The sequence below is a fragment of the Sus scrofa genome, chromosome 3 (genome assembly GCF_054392235.1).
Source record: "Sus scrofa isolate SSC_HxYL_T2T_F1_AM1 chromosome 3, Sscrofa_HxYL_maternal_Yorkshire_Landrace_v2.0, whole genome shotgun sequence".
Taxonomy (NCBI): domain Eukaryota; kingdom Metazoa; phylum Chordata; class Mammalia; order Artiodactyla; family Suidae; genus Sus; species Sus scrofa.
The window spans coordinates 143,950,875-143,971,544 of record NC_139385.1 but is presented as its reverse complement, the minus strand read 5'-3'; the positions used below and the strand labels follow the sequence as shown (position 1 = coordinate 143,971,544).

Genomic DNA, 20,670 nt, shown 5'->3' with positions numbered 1-20,670 from the left:
TCAATAGCCAGTGCCTTCTTCTTCGCATCCCAAATGCAGTTCCTATTAATTTTGTGACTACTGATCTTAGCGTATTTTAAAAATTGGGTTTATTGATGTATTATTATCTTCGGTCCAAAAGGCCCCAAATAGTTGGTTGCTTTTGGGGAAGCCTTTTCTTCCCGAGAAAATAGAAAAAGTAGGACCTGCTTGCTAAATGTTGTCACATTTATTCTGCAATCAAAATTAATATGTAAAACCCTAAGGAAGCCGTCAGACCCGCCGCCCCCAGGATAGCAGTATTATGTCTCCACTGAAGAATGAAGGTGAACCCCGCGATTGCTGTGTGGCCTCTTGGAGGAGCGGGTCTGGGTGTGAGCTCTTCAGCCTCTTGTTAGAGTGAGGCTAAGAAAGGGCTAATGCGGGCTCTCGTTTCTAAACGCATTTATCCATGAAATTCAAGGAGCTGGTGGAGACAGTTTCTAGGACTCTGCTAGGACGATGAATAGCAGAAGCAGCTTTCAGTGCTGCCGTACAGCGCAGGGGCTCCATGCAGCATTTTGCAATGACCTGTAAGGAAGCGGGATCTGGAGAAGAATATGCATACCTTCTTTGCACACGTACCTGTGTATGTGCATATATACACGTATGTGAGTAGGTGTGAGGGGATCCCTGTGCTATACACCTGAACCTCACACCGTACTGTAAATCGGCGACACTTACAAAACAGACCCGCCTTTACAAATGCTCTGTGGCCTAAGGTTGTGTGGCAGAGGACCACACACTTAGATCTTACAACTCGCCTTTATGATCTGGTGTCCCAGGGCCAGGGGGCAGGCTGCCTGAGCCGGGCCTCGGCTCGGGGCCCCCAGGCTGCCATCACAGTTTCAGCTGGCATGTGCTCCCTTCTGGATTCTGCATCTCCTACAAGTGATGTGGTCACGTCAGAACTCGGCTCCTGAGACTGTACAACCAGCGTCCCATTTTCCTGCTGACTCTCAGCCAGGATGGGCTTCTCTCCATCCGCAGATCTGCTCGATTTATTTTCTGGTTCCCTGCCACGCGAGCCCTCGCAAGCTGTCAGCAGGCTTCTCAAGGCCAGCAGGTTCCAGTCTCTGATCCCAGGAAGACCCCCGGCCCCTTTGAGGGCTTCTCCTGATTAGGCCAGGCCCACCGGGGTGGTACTTTTTAAATTTACCTTAGGGCAAACCCAGCAGGGGTCTCATCACATCTGAGACACATTTGCCACCAGCTGCAGGGCAATCCCATCGCCTCTGCCTGTTCGTTCCTTACAAGGGACCCACAGGTGCTGCCCCAGGAGGGGAGGGGACATGGAGCCGGACTCACGGGGGTCCCCTGGGTGTGTCCCTGACAAACTTACTTCCAGAGATAGACAGTCACTCATGGTGGGTGGGACGTGGGAATGAACATCACCTGGTCAAACACGGGAGCTGAGGGGGGGCCGGGGGCTCGGACAGGAAGCTCACGTTTACCGAGGCTCCTGGCCCAACCCTTCGCTCCCGCCTCCTGCCCTAAACTGGGTTACGTCATCTGCACACACAACAGTCTGGCCCCCCACCCAGAGCAGCAGGTCCGATTTTAGGGACAAGAAGCTGCCTCTCAGTGCAAATCGGAAACTCGCCGAGGGGAGCCGGGTGCCCTGTGGGGAACCTGAGGTTCTCTGGGGCCCAGAGGGTCAGGGGCACCGTAGCTCCCACGTGCCCCGTGCGTGGGCCCGGAGAGAGGGACACCGGAAGCTCTCAGCTGGACCCCGCCCTCCTCCCGCCGGGCAGTCCAGTGTCAGAGGCCATAGGCTTTGGGCTTTTCGGCAGCTCCCCAATCTGCCTCTCCCAGTCCCCAACCGCTGCCACATCCAACCCTGGCCACTCACCTGTCCCGTACAAGTCCCTGCCTCCAGCCTGGCCCGTCACCGCCAACCCAGGCTCCCCATGGGGTGGCCCCCATCCCAGCACCTGCCGAGACCCACAGGGGCTGGGGCCACCCCTCCCTCCAGCCCGTCCTAAAGACTCCTTCCTTCCTTGGCCTGACGTTTCCTGCATGTCCCTCAGAGTCTGTGGTCTGCGATCAGCCCAGGGAACCACTCCCAGGGGACGCCCAGCAGTCCTCGCCCTCCCTGGACTCTCGCCTGCGGGCTGGTCGGTCACCCAGGACACGGACCGCACAAGCCACTCAGGCCTGGCACACAGCAGGCGCTTGACAAATGGCCTTTACTCAGTGAGCGGTGGGTGCCCATCCCAGCCCAGACCGCAGGGTCCCCATCAGGCCCTGCGCTCCCAGGAGGTGGCTGGCGGCGCACACGTGGGTCTCAGACCGCGCCCAAGCCTCCTGCTGCCGGCCTAGGAACTCACCTTCTGGGGCCCCAGAAGCCTGGCCCAGCGCCTCCATGGGGACTGGGGTGGGTGGGGTGGGTGGGCCTCGCCGCGCCCCCTCCAGCAGTGGTTGATGGGACTGCCCCCCCTGCACTGCAACAGCCCTCTCCCTGCCCACCTCGCTCAGGGCTGCCCTGGGGCCCTGGCCTGGAGACGCAGGATCCTGCAAGGCGGGGGGTCCCAAGGCTGAGGCCAGTTATCACAGAATGAAAACCTCAAAGGGGCCTCGGACTTCTGTGGGTGACTTTATCACAGGATGGCTTTGCCGAGGCTGCAGCCGCCCCAGCCTGGACCAGCAACGAGTCACCCAGCCCGGTTCAGCCCCCGTCACACTCCAGCCTCCCCCAGAGCAGTGGGGAGACACGGATGGGGGCTGAAATCCCGTCTGTACTCAGTGAGGCACGGGCGAGGCCTGGCTTTGGGCCGAGAGGATGGAGCTACCTCCCCTGTGACCTCCTTCTGCCAGACAAGGGGCTGCTCAAGGTCAGGGGTGAGACCCTCAGAGCTTCAGAGGCCCAGAGATTTCGGAGGGCTGCCTTTCCCAGGGTCACTGTCACGTGCAGAAACACTCGGTTCCACCCCACCCCTGCCGAGCACCTAGAGGGGCTACTCTGTGCAGGACAGGGCCTCACCCCCCCACCCCAGGGCAGGTCACGCTTCCACAGAGCAGGGGCCCCGAGCAGGCGGCAGTGCCGCGGGAGCAAGCTCACGTGGGCCTCTGACAGGCAACACCCCTCGGCCTGGGGGCCCCTGCGTGCCGCCTGGGTCCCGTTCGGGCCTGAGGCCCGACTTCCTGCATCTGGGGCGGCCTTTGCAAGCATCATGAGAAACTGAGGAAGGTCCCCTCTGGGCCACGTGGCAGGAGAAGACGTGCAGCCAGCAGGACCCAGTGGACGTGGGGAGTCCCGGACCTGGTGGACGCGGGAGTCCTGGACCTGGTGGACGCGGGAGTCCTGGACCTGGTGGACATGGAGTCCTGAACCTGATGGACGCAGGAGTCCCGGACCCACTGGACGCGGGAGTCCTGGACCCGGTGGACGTGGGGAGTCCCGGACCTGGTGGACGCGGGGAGTCCCGGACCTGGTGGACGCGGGAGTCCTGGACCAGATGGACGCGGGAGTCCTGGAGGGCCGGCAGGGGCCTGGGCCCCACGTGCCAGGGACTCGGGCTCACGGGCTGCGGGACCAGCGGCCAGGCTGACGCATCTGCTCTGTGATGCTCTCGTTCTCCGGGGAGGAGCAGGGCTCCAGGGACTAGAAAGGACAGTCTGGCGCGGCGGCGGGAGGAGCCAGAGCGCTGCCCGGGCCGCTCACGGATCGAGGTGGAGGCCCGCACCTGCCACCCAGCGTGGGCCCGACCGCCCGCGTCCCCGAGCGCCCCCTCAGCTCAGCTCGGCGTCTGGAAGCAGCCGTCAGTCTCTCCCCTGATCTTTATTTTCGTCTCCGCCTCCGTGGATGAGCCGTGTGTGTCAGTGTCTGTCAATTTGCCCTCCTGGTGCTGTGTTTTCTGGTGAAATCTGTGCTTCTGCATTTATAATAGTCTCCACAGACAGAAAAGCTAGGCCTTTTCTCCCGAGAGCTACGGAGACGGAAATAAATATACACAAGAAGTACATTTGGGGCCCAATATGCCGGGCGCTGTGCGTGGACCCGGGTCCCTGGAGCGGGAAAGAGGGACACCCATCCCCTGGTGACGGACGGTGGGGACACGAAGCCCTTCACTTTGGTCCTGCAGGGAGCAGGGGGTTGACTGACCCAGGAGGTCAGGGCGCCTCGAGCCAGAGTCTCCTCTGCCCGTGAGTGGAGCAGGGCTCTGAAGGTCACCCAGGCGTGGCTGGAGCGGACCTGCCCCCCGCGTGGGGTCTGGATGGCCTGGGCAGAAGCCCTGTCCCCCACCCCCGCCCGCCGCCGCCTCCTGGCCCCTCCGCTCCATCTGTGCGCATCCGTGGCGTGACCCTCGCTCAAGCAAAGGAAAGATCATTTTCCCCCGGAGCCCACGAGACGTGGTTTACGGCTGCTGCGGCGCGCTCTCCGAGACTAAATTACCGCGCTCTCTGCAACATGCATGCATGAATAATAGATCCAGCCAGATGCGGGGCGCCTTCTGTGCAATTTCTCAAGGCGCCTCGAGAGCCTCTCAAGGGTGCTTGCCGAGGTCACAGCCTACTTGAGCTATTCCGGGCCGGGAGAAACAGACTCTGCAGGTGGGGCTGAAGTGCCAGCGAGGAAACACTTCTCACCGCGGCGGCCGGCACTGGCACCGGCACCAGCGCCCGCAGGTGGGGGGGGGCAGAGGAAGGGCAGCGGGGGGTCCGCAGGGCTGTCCTTTGACCCTCCCTGTTCAGCCCCCTGCGCGTGACCCGCCTTCCAGGGTGGCTGGGGTAGCAGCCCAGACCTTCCTCCTGGCCCAGAGCCGAGACTCCTCCCCCATCACAGGTCACAGCGGAGAGAAAAGTTCGAGTCTGGGGCTGGGTGTGCGTGACTTTGGTGTCGGCTGCCTTCCTGGAAAGCTGGAGCCTCACTGCTGGTCCCTTCCTGGGCTCGGTGACCTTGAGCCTGTCACTGACGTTTCTGGAGCACAGAGAGCTCGACTTTCCCACGTGAACCCCAGACGTCCACGTGGGACCCATCCCTTCCCAGGACGGCGACAACCCAGGACGCGACACACAAGGGCCCTTGGGGAGTCCAGGCTCCAAAGTGGCTCAGAGTCCTCCTCTGGCCTCGACTCTCCTGGAGATGTCGCGTCACGGGCCGTGGCCTCCCGACTCTTTCCTGGAAGTTCAAGTTCAACAGCGGTCTTGGAGGGAAGCAGAGGCGGGCTCGTCTTTCCCGCACGTACACAAGCAGGCAGGGCGCTTCTTGCGTGGGGTCACCGTGAGAGTTGACACCAAAGCCACCCGCGCCCTGGAGCTCTGCGTTGGCACCCACACGTGTGTGCAGAGCAGACTTGGCAGAAGCGCTTAAGTCAAGGCTCTTGAGGTAGAGCCACAGGGACCAGGGTCGGGTGGGGACGGTGGGGTCACTCAGTGAGAGGTGTGACGGGACGAGGAGGGGCGGAGAGAGGTGGGGCCGTGAGCCAAGGCCAGGGCCAGCTGCTGGGCAGGACTCTTTGTCCAGGCTTGTAGGGACAGGCTCACACGGGGACCCAAGGGTGTCCTGTGAGGGGGGCAGCACGCAGCTATGGGTCACTTTGCAGGGGTGAGGGGCTGGTCCTGGATGGGTGGCCTCGGGAGGCGGGTGATCCATCCTGTTTCGGTTTTGAAGCTGAGCCGGGAAGGAGGCTCGAGAACCATGCTTTCCTTGCGGACGGAGGCTCGTGACCCCCCAGGGGGCGGGCAGGGCTGTGGGTCGTGCCTGTGTGTGGCCTGCAAGGTGGCCAGATGTGGTCACAGGTGGGTCACTGGGTCACCATGTGTCTCAGGGAGGCAGTGGCCCTGTTGGTTCTGTGCTGTGTCTGCTCCTGGGCAGGCCTGGGCCCAGCTGCTCGTGGCGGCCGGAGTTCCACGAACCTCTCCTCCCAAGACCGTCCCCGGGGCCCAGCCTGCGGCCTTTCGCTGGTTTAGCTGCAGAGGCTCCAAGCTCCCTCTCTAATCAGCACAGTGGAAAACACTGTGGGCCTGAAAAAACCAGAATAAACACCAGATAGCTTTAACTTTGAAAGCCAGCCATTGTTACCTCACGGTTAAATCACAGACCCGTGTTTCACAATTAAGCAAAAGTATCCAGGAAGCAGTCACCTATCTGGAAAATTTAAAAATATACGCCAAGAAGTGTGGTTAGTTAGAAAATCTATTTCAGTAAGAGAAATTTTAGTGTATTAATTTCTGATATAATGCCTTAAAAGCAAGGTTTAACTGAGGAAAATTCTAAATTAAACTATTTCCTGTACAGTTATAGAGGATACATCTTATTACCGATTACGTTGTATTTATCCTCGTTTCAGCGACTTAATTTACCCGCAGTTTAAGCGCAGCCAGTAACAACAGCGGGACAGATGTCCCCTCTTCAGACGCCCGTACATGCAGACTGTTTTATACCAGCCAAGGGAAGAAGAAATTTTGGTGACAGCTTTTCTTCTGCTCAGATTTGTAAAACACATTAGGAAGCACATGAAACTTAGCGCACATTTCTCAAAAACCATCAAATAAAAGCCGCAGGCTCCTGTATGAACCCTGCCCGACGCCCCCGACCCCCGGATCCCCAGCCTCCCCTCCGGCCCCTCCCTCGCCCGCGGTCTCTGCTTGGACCCAGCCACCCGGCTCGGCGGTGCCCGCAGCCCCAGCCCCACGTGGAGAGGAGCTCCCGCCCGCGTGGCTCACGCGCGATCTTATTAAACACGGCATATCCTCTTGGCCAGGAACGCTCTCCCACATCTCTGTGGCCGTGACTCCCTTTCCCCTTTAAGGCCCACTTTTTATGAAGCTTTCGCTGCAGTCTTTTCTTGGGAAGCCCTTGGTCCTGCTCAGTGAGTCTGTATCGCTGTGTGATGGCGTAGCCATCAGACCCCTTATCACAAGTTATATTAACATATTTATCTGTTTATGTGATTGTTGTCTGTCTCTATTATTTGGGATAATTTCAGCTGCGTGAGTAACTGAACGCCCCAAATGACCGGGGCTTAAGTAAGACAGAAGTTTTATTTTTAACCCGAATAAATTCGGTTTGGAGCTACACCATTGTGGCCTGGTCTGAGAGCACCTCAAACTTCAGGGACTCTGGATTCCCTTGGTGGTGTGGTTCTGGCACCCCCTACACCACTCATAACTCACACGTCAAGGAGGCTGCCTGAGCTCCTGCCGTTGCTGTCACATTCCAGCCAGCAGGAAGGAGGAAGAGGCTGAAACACACGTGTCCGCGCCTCTGAAATGGCTCCATCTGGCACTGAACACAGCCCCTCCACTTTGGCCTTGTCAGAGCTTTTAGTCATGAGACGCTCTCAGAGCCAAGAAAATGTGTCTTAAGAAAGAAGGGAAAAGAATACAGGGGAAAGAACCCATCTCTGCCCCTCTGCCCTGGAAGAAAGACCAGGCCTGCATCAGCTCGGTGGGGGCGCCCAGCTCCAAGCAGCGCTGGCCCAGAAAAGCGAGTGAAAGCCCACGCGGAGACCCACTCACCCCCCGAGAAGACGGCGTTCGCCTCGACCTCGGACCAGCTCCTCTGTCCTGTGTTGTACCGAACACGACAAACAGCGGAGACCCCCGCATTTACCCTTTTATGCCCAGCGACACACGTGGCTGCGGCTCTCCATCCCCGCCCTCCCCGTCCGGAGAGCGCGTCCCTTCCCGTGGAGGGTTCACGGCCACGAGGCTGTCTCTGGCCCACACCCCGTCCCCCGTTATCTCAGGAACGGAGAGGGCTCCTCCTGGGGCCCTGGCCCTTGCGTTTCCAGGAGTGAAACAGATGAGACTTCTCTTGGGCCCCTGCCCCGCTCCTGCCAGCTTCCCGCTCCGGTGTGTTCAGAGCCCGCAGCCGGCAGCGCCCTTTGCTCATGGGGGGAAGCTTGGGTGTCTGGGCGCTGCAGCCCCGCCGTGGCCCTGAAGTTGGCCAGATCCTTAGAGGCCGCCTCCGTCCAGACTCCGGGTACAGTCTTGAGCCGCGTGACGCCGCGGACCTCGCCGGCACCGGGTCACCGTCTCCGCTCCTCCTGCTCCTCCTGTTTGGGTTCCCGGGAAACCGCCTTCCCGGAGCCACTTCCCGCCTCTCCTCACCTCTCTCCCGTCTCCCCGGAGGTTCCCTCCGTGTTCCCGCCTCTTGCACACGGATGCTCCCCAGGGCTGTCTCCCAAGCCTTCCGCACTCCTTCCAGACGGGTCCCGGGAAGCTCTCACTCAAGGTCAGGGCTGTAACTGCTGCCTCGCCTCCAGTGCCTCCACTCCAGACCCGCTGCAGCTCCCGGCAAGGTGGTCCTGGGCAGTTTCTCATCAGAGTCCACCTCATTCCCCAAAAGCCCCTCTGCCATCCGGTCTCTGCTTCCCTCTTTCAGTAAGAGCGTCTGTCTGTCCGAGTGCCAAAGACAGACAAACGCACCTGCGCCAGGGAACCCCCCTTCCTGGAGCCACTTGCAGGCCCAGGGCTCCTTCTCTGCATCCTCCCTTCGCGTCTGCGAGGCACGGGTTCTGCTGATTTCACGTCAGATTTCTCACACCTGCCTCCTGCCTCCACCTCTTCCCCTGTGGCCCCCCCGGCTTCCTCCCCAGCTCCTCTCCGGCCTCCACAGCCCCCTGAGTTCTACGAGAAACATTTCTAACCGAGGCCTCACCCTGTGACCTCTCTGTGCCCGAGTCTTGCTGTTGCTCACGGGATCCAAGGTTCGGAGCTGTGGGAATGTCACGGCCCACCGGTCCAGCCAGTGCCGCCCCCAGGGTGCCACCTGTCATCTTGCCCCCCCACGACAGGTCCCCCTCTGCTCCCAGCACTGTGCTCGCACCATCAGCTCCAGGCTGACTTTCAACACGACAAGATGAGGTGAGTCTCCACGTGCTCGCAGTGCCCAGCGCGGGGTCAGCAGGACGTAAGCCTCAGCGCCGGGCCTGCCAGGTGCCACGGACACTGCCCCAGGCCCACACCTGCGACTCCTGTTTTCTGTGTCCAGTGGGCCTATGCTCACAAGCTGGTCATACTTGAGGCCGTCACGAGTAGTCTCGGCAGAGTCCTCCTGGGACAACGGGAAAGGACCAGCCTGACCCGGGGGCAGCCTCTCCGTCTCCTTGCGCCGAGAATGCCGGGCCACAGCTCAGGCTTCCAGAGTCAGGGTTCTGGGGACAGCAGCTCGTTAGCAGGACAGCCAGGGGCTGGCCGGCTACTGCTCCAGGCCTGGGCCTGCGCCCCCCACCCCTCACCCCCAGTTCGGGGCAGGCACTCTGCAAGTCCCTGCGTGGGAATCCGGCCCCAGAAGGTAGACACCCTTGGGGTGATGGGGCTGCCTCGTCGGGCTGGGGCCTCTGGGGCATCTCCAACACAGAGCAGGTTCTGCTTGACCAGCAGACACTGGCACCTCATCAGGGCCTCCAGGGGACCAAGGAGGAGGCCAGTCTGCCAGGCATCCTTCCCCGGCTGCTTGGACCCCACGGTTGCCTGCCAGGCTGAGCTCAGGGCCAGTGGCGACCGCGGTATCAGAGCTCCCGTCGCAAACCACGGTCACCCCAACCGGATCCCACCCAGGTGTCGGAGTGGGACAGAGCCCCGTAGTCCAATGACATTGATGACACCGGAGAGCTAGGGCCTCTGCCGACCGGTGCCCTGCTGCGACTCGCCGGCGGGTTTGGTGCCCAGAACCCTTTCGGAGAGCTGTTTGAGGAACTAAGTGAAGCAAGAGAACTCAGAGACCTTGCCCACAACTCAGGTTCAGGGAGGGGCGGCCGCGGATTCCTGCCTGTTACCCCTCCCGCCCCTCTGGCCCCGTCCGCTCCCTTTGATACAGAAGCAGAAACCCGCAGCCTGCAGGTCCTGAAACAGAGGCGCCATCGGCCCAGGCTGGATGCCCAGAAACCTGTCCCAAGACGTCTCCGAGGGGCCCGACTCACACTGCCCCACCTTCTGGTGGCCGCTGGCGTCCATTCGGTCTCCACGAAAGGCCCCGGAAGCCCTGGGGCAGCTCCCGGGAACGGGCACAGGCCGAGCAGCAGGGAGAAGGCAGAACCTGCCTTTCTCCCCGCCTGGCGGGGGGACCGTGTAAGGGTCTCCCTCCCGACGCCCACGATACCTGCCGTTAACGTGCAGAGGTGAGCGAGCTGTGCCTCTTGCAGGGGAGCGTTAGACCCGTGACGGGGACCTCAGCCCTGACCAGGGTCCCCACGGCCCCTCCAGAGCCGCTGCCTCAGGGTCCCTCCAGCCACCCACTTACCACGGAGTCAAACCACAAGTTCACGTTTCCGACAACATCCAAATCTCATCATAATGAGACTTGGCGAAGACATAAGTTTGGGGAAGACACGGCCCATTGGAAGATCTCTTTTGATTGCACGTGTGTCAAATAATGAGGCTTTTAAAAATTGCTCTAATTTTCTTGAAAATAATAGAGTGTGAGGTGCTATCAATAGCGGATGAATAAGGACGATAAAGCCTTTCGTCGACCGCAGGAAAGGCATGAAAACGAGGGAGGCGTGACGAAGGCGGAGAGAGCCCGCAGGAGTGGCCGCATCGGAGGTAACAGCATATGGAGTCAATGAGGGGGGAAGGCTAATGCAGCAAAAAATGAATTCCAGCCCCTGACTTACTCCAGGGAGGGAGGCGTGTCGACAGATGGCAGAACATCAGGACGTGGGATTAAGATCGATTTTCAGAGGACAGGTGTGTGGGACAGAGTGGCCTTTTCCGATTCAGAAACGCATTTCCTCCATAATATTTCACTGTGGCTCGAACCCGAGGCACAGCCCCTGCGGCCCTCTGTCCACGACTGCATCCATCTCCACCCCCGGCTGCGCCCTCATCCTTCAAGGGGAATCCCATCCCCTCTCCTCAGCAGGGATGCTCAGGCTCCCATATTCACGGAGGAGCTCCTGCTCGCAGAGCTGGGCTGCAGCCAGGAATCATAAGAGTGCGTCCATGCAAAGCACGCCACGTCACAGAGTGAGCGGCAGACACGTCTGACTCTGTACAAAGGCGACAACACCGAACGTCGAAAACACCCTAATGATTAAATGGCAAGTGACGAAATATTCGCTCCATGTAACAAAGCCGTATCCTTCAAATGTAAAGACACCTGGCAAAGAAACAAGAACATGCAACGGACAAAGAAAATCCACAGGCAACTGAAAACCTAAATGGTCAATAAATATGGGAAAAGGCTCAAATTCATTAGAAATACGAATTCAAATGAGGATAAAAGTCGTACAATGTCTGTATCCATCGAACTGACCACGATGAAAATAAAAGCAAATTAATCTTTCAGAAGAAGTGAAAAGAACATATGTAATTATCTAGGATGTTGGTGGTGTGGCTAGAAATCAGTGTAGCATTTCTGGGTAATAGTCAAGCACTTGTTATCCAGAGCCACACCCATATCTATACCTTTTGCCCCGAAACATTGCATGAAGGAACATACCCTAAATTAAGAGTAAAATACACCCAGAGAGGTCTACACCTGTGGCTTGGGGCATCACACTTAAAAGCTATGCCAGTGGAAGGGTCCTTAAATCCAAGCATTCATCCAAAAAATATTTGCTGCGATTCTGTTATTTGCCGCGTGTGTTCTGTGTTCGGGAGAAGCAGCCGTGGGAGACTGGCCGTGGCCTGTGCTGCTGGGGCGCCTCTTTCAGCTGAGGACACAGACGAGAAACAAGTAAAAATATCACAGAAGATCAGATTCTGGCACACACACGGGAAAAAATGTGCAAAGTGAGGGAGATGGAGAGAGATGAGACTGTTCCTTAGCAGAAACAGTAGCATAGGAAGCGCACGACTGTGACGCAGAAAAGAGCCCAGGATGTGTTAAAATATAAAAGGCTGTTGGACAAGTTCCCCTTGTGGTTCAGTGGTAACGAACCCACCCAGGATCCTTGAGGACACGGGTTCAGCCCCTGACCTCGCTCAGTGGGTTAAGGATCCCGCATTGCCGTGGCTGTGGTGGAGGCCTAGAGATGCAGCTCCGATTCAGCCCCTAGACTGCGAACTTCCACATGCCATGGGTGTGGTCCTAAAAAAGACAAAAAAAGAGGATATTGTAAAGAAAAAAATGAATGTATGATTGCACTAAAACACACCCAGAAACTAACACTGAAAACGGGAGGAGAGCCCGGTTCACTGAAATGCTTAGTTCTCACCGGGTGATGGGGTCATGTGTGATTTTTTTCAAAGCTACTTGTATTTTCTGAAGTTCCTACTGATGGTATGTTTTCCCGATGGCACATGCTTCTTTGGAATTTCACCTTCCATGTGGAATTTTCAAGTTTCGCACAGAAATGGGAAAAATAAGCCCATGAAAGTCCCCCGGTTTCTTCTCAAATTGTGGCAAACGTCTCTGAGGAAGCTGTTGGGGCTGCGTGTGGGTCGGGTCGGGTCAGAGGAACGACGAGAATGCTGGGGTGGGGACAGGGCTTGAGATGCGAACTGCGCTGTGTCCTCGCCGACGGCCAGGGGCCCACCTGCTCCGTGTGGCGCCCGGGACAGGGATCTCTGGGCCACAAGTGGGCTGTGGGGGCCCCGGCAGGATGGAGAGGGGCTCTCTCCAGGGTGACCATGAGGAGCGGCCGGGCTGCACCTGTGTGGGACCCGGGGAGGGCACCCTAGCATCACGCACGCCTCGGGGTCCAAGAGGGGTCCTCCTGGTTCAACCTCAGCTCAGAAGAGCCCCGGCCAAGGAACTTTCACGCACCAAGAGCATCCTGCCTCTGGCGGCACTGCCCAGGCTGCGGAAACGCAAAACTATGACAAACAGGTTGATGGAGACAAGACCACTCCTAAAGAAACGTGAGTGTGCAGCGACAGCCCAGTCGTGACAAGACCCCTGCCCACCAGGCCATGCGGCGCCTTGACCGTCTGAGCACAAGCTCCCACAAGCTGCGCACAGTTGGCTTTATCTGCAAAGGCCAGTGCAGGGTAGAGAGGGAGGGGCCTGCAGGAGGCAGCCACCCCAGGGGGCCCGGTGTTTTGCACCCATGTGTGGCAGGGTGACAAACCCTGGAGCCCTGGGCCTGGCGTTGGCGCTGGGTTAGCAGCGAGAACAGATCAGGAGCGATCCAGAGGCCAGGCGGAGGGCGGTTTGCCTCGTCTCCTGCAGGGTTGAACTTGGCATTTTAAAGCTTCCATAGGGCTCACCCAGGATTCAGGGAGAGATCACGGGAAAACGGATCCGGAGCTGGGTGGGGTTCCCCTCTCACTGTGCACCCGTGGACCACGGCTGCAGAAGCTTCCCCTGTGGGGGTCCTGCCTGCTGGCCCCCACGCCTTGGAAGACTGCCAAAGCCCGGCCACCATTAGCACTTGGCGGGAGGTGACTCCTAACTCTGACTGTGGACACTCTGGAGAGACCGTGGCTCCATGGCCTTGCAAAGCCAGGAGGGGAAATGCACTGGCAGCTGCCTGCAAAGAGAGGTGCATGCCTGACCCTCCGTGGGTGTGAGAGATTAAAACGCAGAGCCGGGCGATGCATCAAGAAAGCTTGCAGGAGAAGCACCAGTAGGGTCTGTGACCACCAGAGCCAAGCGGGAGCTCTTCGCACCAGACAGCCCTCTGGCCCCTCCCTCCAGCCTGCACGGTGCCTTCCAGGGCTTGCCCTTGGCTCTTGAATGTGGCTGCAGGAGGAGCCCAGACACCTCGGACATCATGGAAACTGGAGGGAGGCACGCAGCTCTGAGCGCAACCTCGGCCAGCCGCAGCCCAGGCTCTGTGTCCTGCACCAGCTCCACCAGACAGGCTCAAACTCAGGGTACCACCCATCCCACGCCACCTCCCTCCCTAAACCTGCCCCCACTGGCCATGGTGCCACATCGTCCAGTTCCAGCTCAGCCGTGTCCCCTGCGCCCTTCCTACGTCCCAGGAGTCTGCGTTCAGTTACACGACCACCCCATCGAAGAGGAAAAAGGTGTGATTCAGGGGCTGACATGTGTGCCCGTCGCAGCTGAGCAGAGATCAACTCTGCATCTGTCCTCCAAATCCACGGATGCCCCCATTCCTGCCTCGCCCCAGCCCAAAAAGTCCACAGTGCTCCTCCTGCAGCCATGCTCCCTGCCCGGGGGACTGAGGTTCCCAGCCCTGCCCAGGACTCGGCGGCCACACGGGCTCCCAGGGAGGCTGATCCAGACCAGGGGATGTGGTGTGAGCCCCTGTGCAGAGAGACCGGCTACATTCCCGGGTAGAGACCCCCGGGGGTCTGAGCCCACTTCTCCCACGCTTGGGGGAGGAAGCTCAGGAAAGAGAAGCCTCTCTGAGGACGACCAGTGGCCGGACGGTCACAGGGACCCCCGCGCCCAGCGGTGCATGTTCCTTCTCGGCCTCCCCTCGCCGTCCAAGCAGATGTCCAGCCCTGCGCCAGTTCACGCCGCCCTCTTCCTCTTCGCTGTTCCAGCCCCATTTTAGGACCACGAGTCAGGCGACAGAGCAGGGACAGACGTCAAGGCGGGTGAGAGCGCCAGGTCCCCGTCCCCATCACGCCATCGTGTGTCTGTGTGCCGAGGGCCCCCGTCCCCGTTTACTGGGCAGGCTCCCACACCCCATGGACCTGTGGGACCAGCGCCAAGGAAAGAGATCCCCAGGGTGGCTGGGGCCGCCCCTAAAACCTGGAGCAAACATTGAAGAGCCCAGCGGGCCTGACTCCCTCGGTCACCCCCTCCCCCAGGCCACCTGACCAGTGGGCTTCTGAGCCGCTGGCTCCGGGCCCGGGTCGGGCTGGCACGGGAGCGTCACAGGCCCCAGGCTGCCCCCCTGCAGCCGTCTCCCCACCACCTGTGGGAACATCCCCGAGCCTGGACACGCTCGGCGGTGACAGACACAGGAGCCGCCCAGTCAGCATTGTGCAAAGACCAGCATATGCACTGTACACACATCTCACGTGTAAACACACAGTACACACCCCTCACGTTGCACATACACACTGTACACGTGTGCAGACACCTCGCATGTGTACATACACTGTACACACGTGTGAGCACAGCTCACACAGGCACATACTATACACATGTGTTATACAATTGGTGTACACGTGGGCACACACCGTACACGCATGTGCACACACTTTTCATATACACACACGGTACACACCTGTTCACAACTTCATACGTGTGCACACAGCTCACATGTGCACACACCCTATATGCATATGTGTACGGAACTTGTGTACATGTGGGCACAGAATAAAAATGTGTACAAGCAACTCACACCTGCACAATACTGCACACATGTGTGCATACAACTCACATGTGTACACACTACATACACATGTCACACATGTACACACTGTATACACTTCTGCACACACATCACAGTATGCATAATTGTACACACTTGCGGACAACCTCACTCAGGTACACACACTACACACGAGTCCACACACCTCGCAGGTACACACACCTCACACGTGCACATACACACCTCACAAGGGTACACACACTGTACACACGTGTACACCCCTCACATGTGCACATACACTCTGTACATGTGTGCACACAGCTCGTAGTGCACACACTATGCACAATGGGTATGCAAATTGTGTGCATGTGGCTACACTGTACACACGTGTGCAACAGCTCACAGGTGCACACTTCTCACATGTGTGCACACACCACACACATGTGCACACACCTTTCATGTGTACACAGCTTGTATACACATGTACTCACGCTGTACACTGGTGTTTACAGAGTGTACATGCACACAGTGTACACACGTGTGTACACAACTTGTTACATAGGGGCACACACTGTACACACATGAGCACACATCTCACACCTACATGCACTATACACACATGTACACAACCTCAGTGTACACACAGACTGCACACATGTGTGCACACACTGCACACACATGTATACACACTGCACACATGTGTGCACGCCTCACAGTGCAAACAAGTTGGGTATACACCTCACAAGTATACCCAACTTGTATATGCAATGTACACCGTATACATGTGCACACAGCTCACACTGGTACACATTGTACACACATGTATACAACCTCACACGTGTGCGTACAGACTGCACACACACCACACCGTGTACACACACTTACACACGTGTGCAAACATCCCACATGTGTGCCCACACTGTACACATGCAAACATCCCACATGTGTGCCCACACTGTACACATGCATGTGCACACACTCACACCCATACCCTCTCATTCTCTGAACGCGGCTTTCCTTGCCCACAAGCTCTCCCGCCCCCTGCGTGTCCCCCTGGATTTGATGGGTGTATGGATTTTATCCCTCTCTCTGCTCCTGAAGGAAGCAGGCTGCCCCCGGGCACTCACTGTGACACCCACCTGGTCCTGCATCAGATGGGCCTGGGGGCCACCGGCCAGTGCACGGTGGAACCCCAGGCTATGGGACAGGCCCTGGCACCCGGCCTAGAGCGTGGCAGTGAGGGCTGTTCCAGCGTGAGCTCCTGGCTTCCCCGCTCGCCAGCAGCTGAAGGGATTGAACCCCAGGCCTCCCCGGCAAACACCCCAGCAGGAGGGAGCCACGGCCTGCTCCCTTGAGACCCCAGGCCTGACTCGGCCAAGCCTCTCTGCTCCCCACCGTTTCACAGGGGCTGTGCCTGCAGGTTTTCTCTTTTCAGGGATGTCAGCACGCCTTCAAGCCTGCCGGACGAGGCCTCCTCCCAGACGTCCTCCCAGATTCACTCCCAGAAGTCTCCAGGTTTCATCCCCTTTCCCTCGCTCGCCTTCCTGGGATCAGGTGAAGGACGCCCTCCCCTCTGCCCCTGCTTCCTCCCCCGGCCTCTTGAGAAGCGGCCAGGCCTCCTGGGGCTTCTCCATCCCCCACTGTCTGCTGGAGCTGAGCGGGGCTTTGCGGCGTCTCGTGGCCTCGGGCGTGGGGCTGCACAGGGAGAGCTCCTCCAGCACTTTCCAAGCGAGCTTCTCTCAACATTCCCAGAACTTAGCGCTGCCGGGGGGCACAGCGGGGGGCCCCAGAGGCCTGCGGGGGGGACCACGGAAACGGACGCACCCAGTCCTTGTCCAAACACCAACAGCGCACCCGGCAACGCGGACGGATTCCCGCCCTCTCCTGTTGCTCCCACTTTAAATTTCTCCGATGCGTCTCACGTATTTCCGTCTTCTGTTCTCCACTTGTATTTATCCTCAAATCGCAAGAAGATTGTGGCATCTTTTAGACACAGCAAAGCCACAGGAAGATTTCTATTACTTATCTCCCAAGATACACGCTCCAGATTCTCCCCAAAGCCAGATGTGGGGTCTATTTATAGCACAACATTGAACTGTCTGAATCTCAAATGGAAACTGCACAATATGCAGCCCTGCAAAGGCAGCCCTTCCCAGGAGAGGGACGCCTGCTCCCACCAAGGCTCCGGCCGGTGCCTGACCTTGAAGATGACAGCTGCCCTCCCGAACCCGAGCCTGGCCATTTGGAAAAGGGTGAAGAGTGTGAGCTGAGACGGGCCGGCTTCAGGGAAGCGTGGATAACGAGGTGGAGCCCGCGGGAAGCTGAGTGTAAAAATGGGAGCTCATCCAGTATTTCTGCCTCTTACCGCAGGACCGCACGGAAACCTGTCTTCACCCCCACCTTCCAGCAAGGACGCCCCCACCTTCCAGCAAGGACGCCCTCTGAACGCCCAAGGGAGTTTGGGACCCCATCCCCAGATGGCCCAGGGCCCTCTCTGGACACAGACGTCCAGGCCCTTCCTGGCACATGGCAGGGGCCTAGTCAACCTCGGTCCCTTGCTCTGCAACCACGGGGCACGTGTTTGGAAAGATAACGCCGGACAGTGAGAAACCCCAGGTTTGGGGTCAAAAGGAATTGCATTAGGGGCTCCCCGCTGCCAGAACGTCACCCCCGGGGCCTCGCCCATCTTGCGCGTGCGCAGCAAAGAGGTAAGTGGTGAAGCCAATGCTTGCTGAGGTCAAGTGCAAGGCAGCCCGGGGCTCGCTGCCCACAGGAGTTCTGTAGATCGTGACTCCCTCTGTTGTCAGAGCTCAGGGCACACCTGGCTGCTCTGGGAAGGATCAAACGGGGTAGAACTCCAGCCGCAGACTTGGCTCCATGGCCTGTCACCCCAGAGATGCAACCACCCCAGAGCCACCCCAGAGCCCCACCAGCCCTGCTGGCCAATCTGTCCCCTGCGCCACAGCTATGGTCTGGGTCCACGAGGCCCATTGCCGCGTGAACAAGAGCCTGGGCATCCAGGGACCCAGGTCAGCCCACCGCAGGCGAGGCTGGATACCTCAAGGAAGTTACCACAGAACCTTTAAGGAGCGCGATTCGGGAGCCCCCGGGTCACTGAGTGCGACCGTGGTGGGTGCTGTGACAGAGGCAGACTCACTCCTCCTCCGGCAGAGGACCGAGCTGCTGGCTGGCCTGCTCCCCGCCTCCAAAATGAAACCGGGAGTCTGGGTTAACGCCACTCTCCCAGCACCTCCGAGTGTTTGGACAGCGCCCGAATTCTAGGTCGCAACTGGAGCCTCCTCGGCCATGTGCACTCCTGATTAAGGCGAGGCGGGGAGAGACCCACAGTGAGGAAGCAGAGACGCACAGGGGTGGGGGGGCACCAGCACCACTGACCACGCCAATGTTCTGGCAGGAACAGAGCCCTTCAGTGACAAAGGCCGCCCTTCGGCTCACGTCCCAGCGCAGAGGCCACCATGGGGTCTGCTCACAGAAATTTCCATCTGTTCCAAAGAGGGGCCCTCTGGCCCTCGTGACAACATAAAGCTTTTCGTAAAACAGTACCTGATGATGCCAAAGAGCCTGAAGGGAACTGGCCAAAGACTCCGTCTCCAGTGCGCCGCCACGCCCAGCGCCTGAAGTCACGACCCTCCCTGCTCAGTGTGTGCCCACCCCGCACAGGGCAGCGCTTGGCGAGGGAAGAGCAGAGCTCCACCCAGGCCTGGGAGGATGGAACCATCTAGCAGATGCCAAGTAGAGATGCTGAGATGGCTGGAATTTGCAGAGTTGCGGAGGGCGTGGGAGCCAGAGAGAACACTCTGGAATCCTCGTCAAAGGCCATCATTTAAAACCAGGGCAGACGGTGAGGGGAGCAGAGATGGAGCCCAGGTTCAGGCCAAAGTCAGAAGGTCCTAAAGCCCAGGAGGACGCAGCGAGGACAGGAGAGGGCAGGGGGAGGAAGCCCACGCTGGCCTGGTGGCCCCGCGCCAAGGAGGACGTGTCCCGGCAGAGCTGCGCTGGGTCGGGGCCACACGGCAGCGGGGGGCAGACGCCCACTGGAGTTGTCCCCAGAGCCCAGCATCCGGTCGCTGCTGAGCAGGGTCGGGAACGGCTTGGAAGAATAGACCTCACCATGTCGCATTGCGTGGGGACCGCCGTTACCAGCAGCCCAGCCCCTGCATCCCACCATCGTGAGCTGCGAAGGGACATGGCTGGGCCAACAGCAGGGCCGCAGCGCCGACCCCGGCCCTCCGACAACCCAGTGACAACTGGACCTCAACGTCACACCAGGTGTGCAAACACGCAGACCCTCGGCTGGGGCCGGACTTACCTCCCCCCAGAGGGCCAGCAGCTGGACGGAGAAAGTCTCACCCCGCTGGCTTTGGGGGCCGGGGCGGGGGACCCCTTTCTCTTCAACGCTCTCTGGAGCTCATCTGAGTCGGCCCCCTGGCCATCTGCTTCCTCCCTTGTCACTCAGGGCGACACCCCCCCCCCCCCCGGCTACTCCCCAGCAGCGTGGGGACAGGACGGACAGAGGTGACACATGGAAATTTCGGTGCGGATTGGGAGATGCAAAGATTTTCTGAAGTGTCTTCTGTTCTCCATCTGCTTTATCTGTGTTTACTCCATATTCTCCTCGGCGGAAGGCCAGCAGCCTTCTTACTCACTTCTAACGTGCAGAACTCCCCCCCCCTCCCCCGGGGCTTCTGCGGACGTGGTATCTTTTGAACAATCGAGGTTCGGCCGACAGACACCCCAGGTGCACAGCGGCTGCGTCTAGAGGCTATTCCTCAGCAAAGAGCCCAGGACGCTCTTTTGAATAAATGTGCCGATTTAGAAAAAGGACAAATATCAAGTAAATCTTGTCTATAATGGCCCATCAAGTAATATTCGTGAAGATTAGCTGCTACAACCCGTGAATCTCAGCACATATAAATAATGCTGCTTCTGACAGGCAACGCAGATACATTCCGCTTAAGAGCTCGATGTCAGGAAACTCATTTCTGGGGTCCTACCAGGAGGCGGGCGCATCACAGGCCGCTGCCTCCCTCATAAATCTGGGGGCGTAAAAGGCAGATCACGCCCTGGAATTGCTCGCGTCCCATCAGCAGCCCGGCGGCCGCCGAGAACAACCCTCACTCCCTCACAATCCAGCTTCCCCCGGACGCAATTTCCCTCCCCGTGTTCCTGCTCCCAGACCTAGGCCCTGAATGTGGGGAGCAGATGCAACAGCCAAACGGGCTCCAACCTCCACGCGGACCACCAGAAGCGTGGAGGTGGCCTGCGGTCTGCAGGGCTGGCGGAGGGAGAGCAGTGGAGACACGGCCGGCCCCCCCCGCCGGGAGAGCGGGGGCGTCCGGGAGCAACAAGCAGGCGTGAAGACTTTCCCTCAGCCACGTCCCCCAGGGCCCAGCAGGTGAATGTCCTAAAAACACGCCGAGCGAGAATCATGTCCTCCAACACCCTTCAACGCGCAAGCCCAGATTTGAAACGAAATCCAAGGGGACGGACCCAATTTCTC

General features: G+C 59.1%; 1 long non-coding RNA gene across 3 annotated transcripts in view; it reads right to left on the bottom strand.

Annotated features, from left to right (window-relative positions):
* Positions 1-20,670, bottom strand: part of LOC146404995 (uncharacterized) — a 47,789-nt gene that overhangs the window by 12,954 nt on the left and 14,165 nt on the right. Inside the window, exon 3 of one of the 3 annotated variants that reach the window (XR_014842582.1) lies at positions 4,327-5,985. The exons of the other annotated variants lie outside the window; for them this stretch is intronic. This is a non-coding gene — a long non-coding RNA (uncharacterized LOC146404995). Of the gene's footprint in view, positions 1-4,326; positions 5,986-20,670 lie in introns of those variants that run through there. 3 annotated transcript variants of the gene reach the window in all.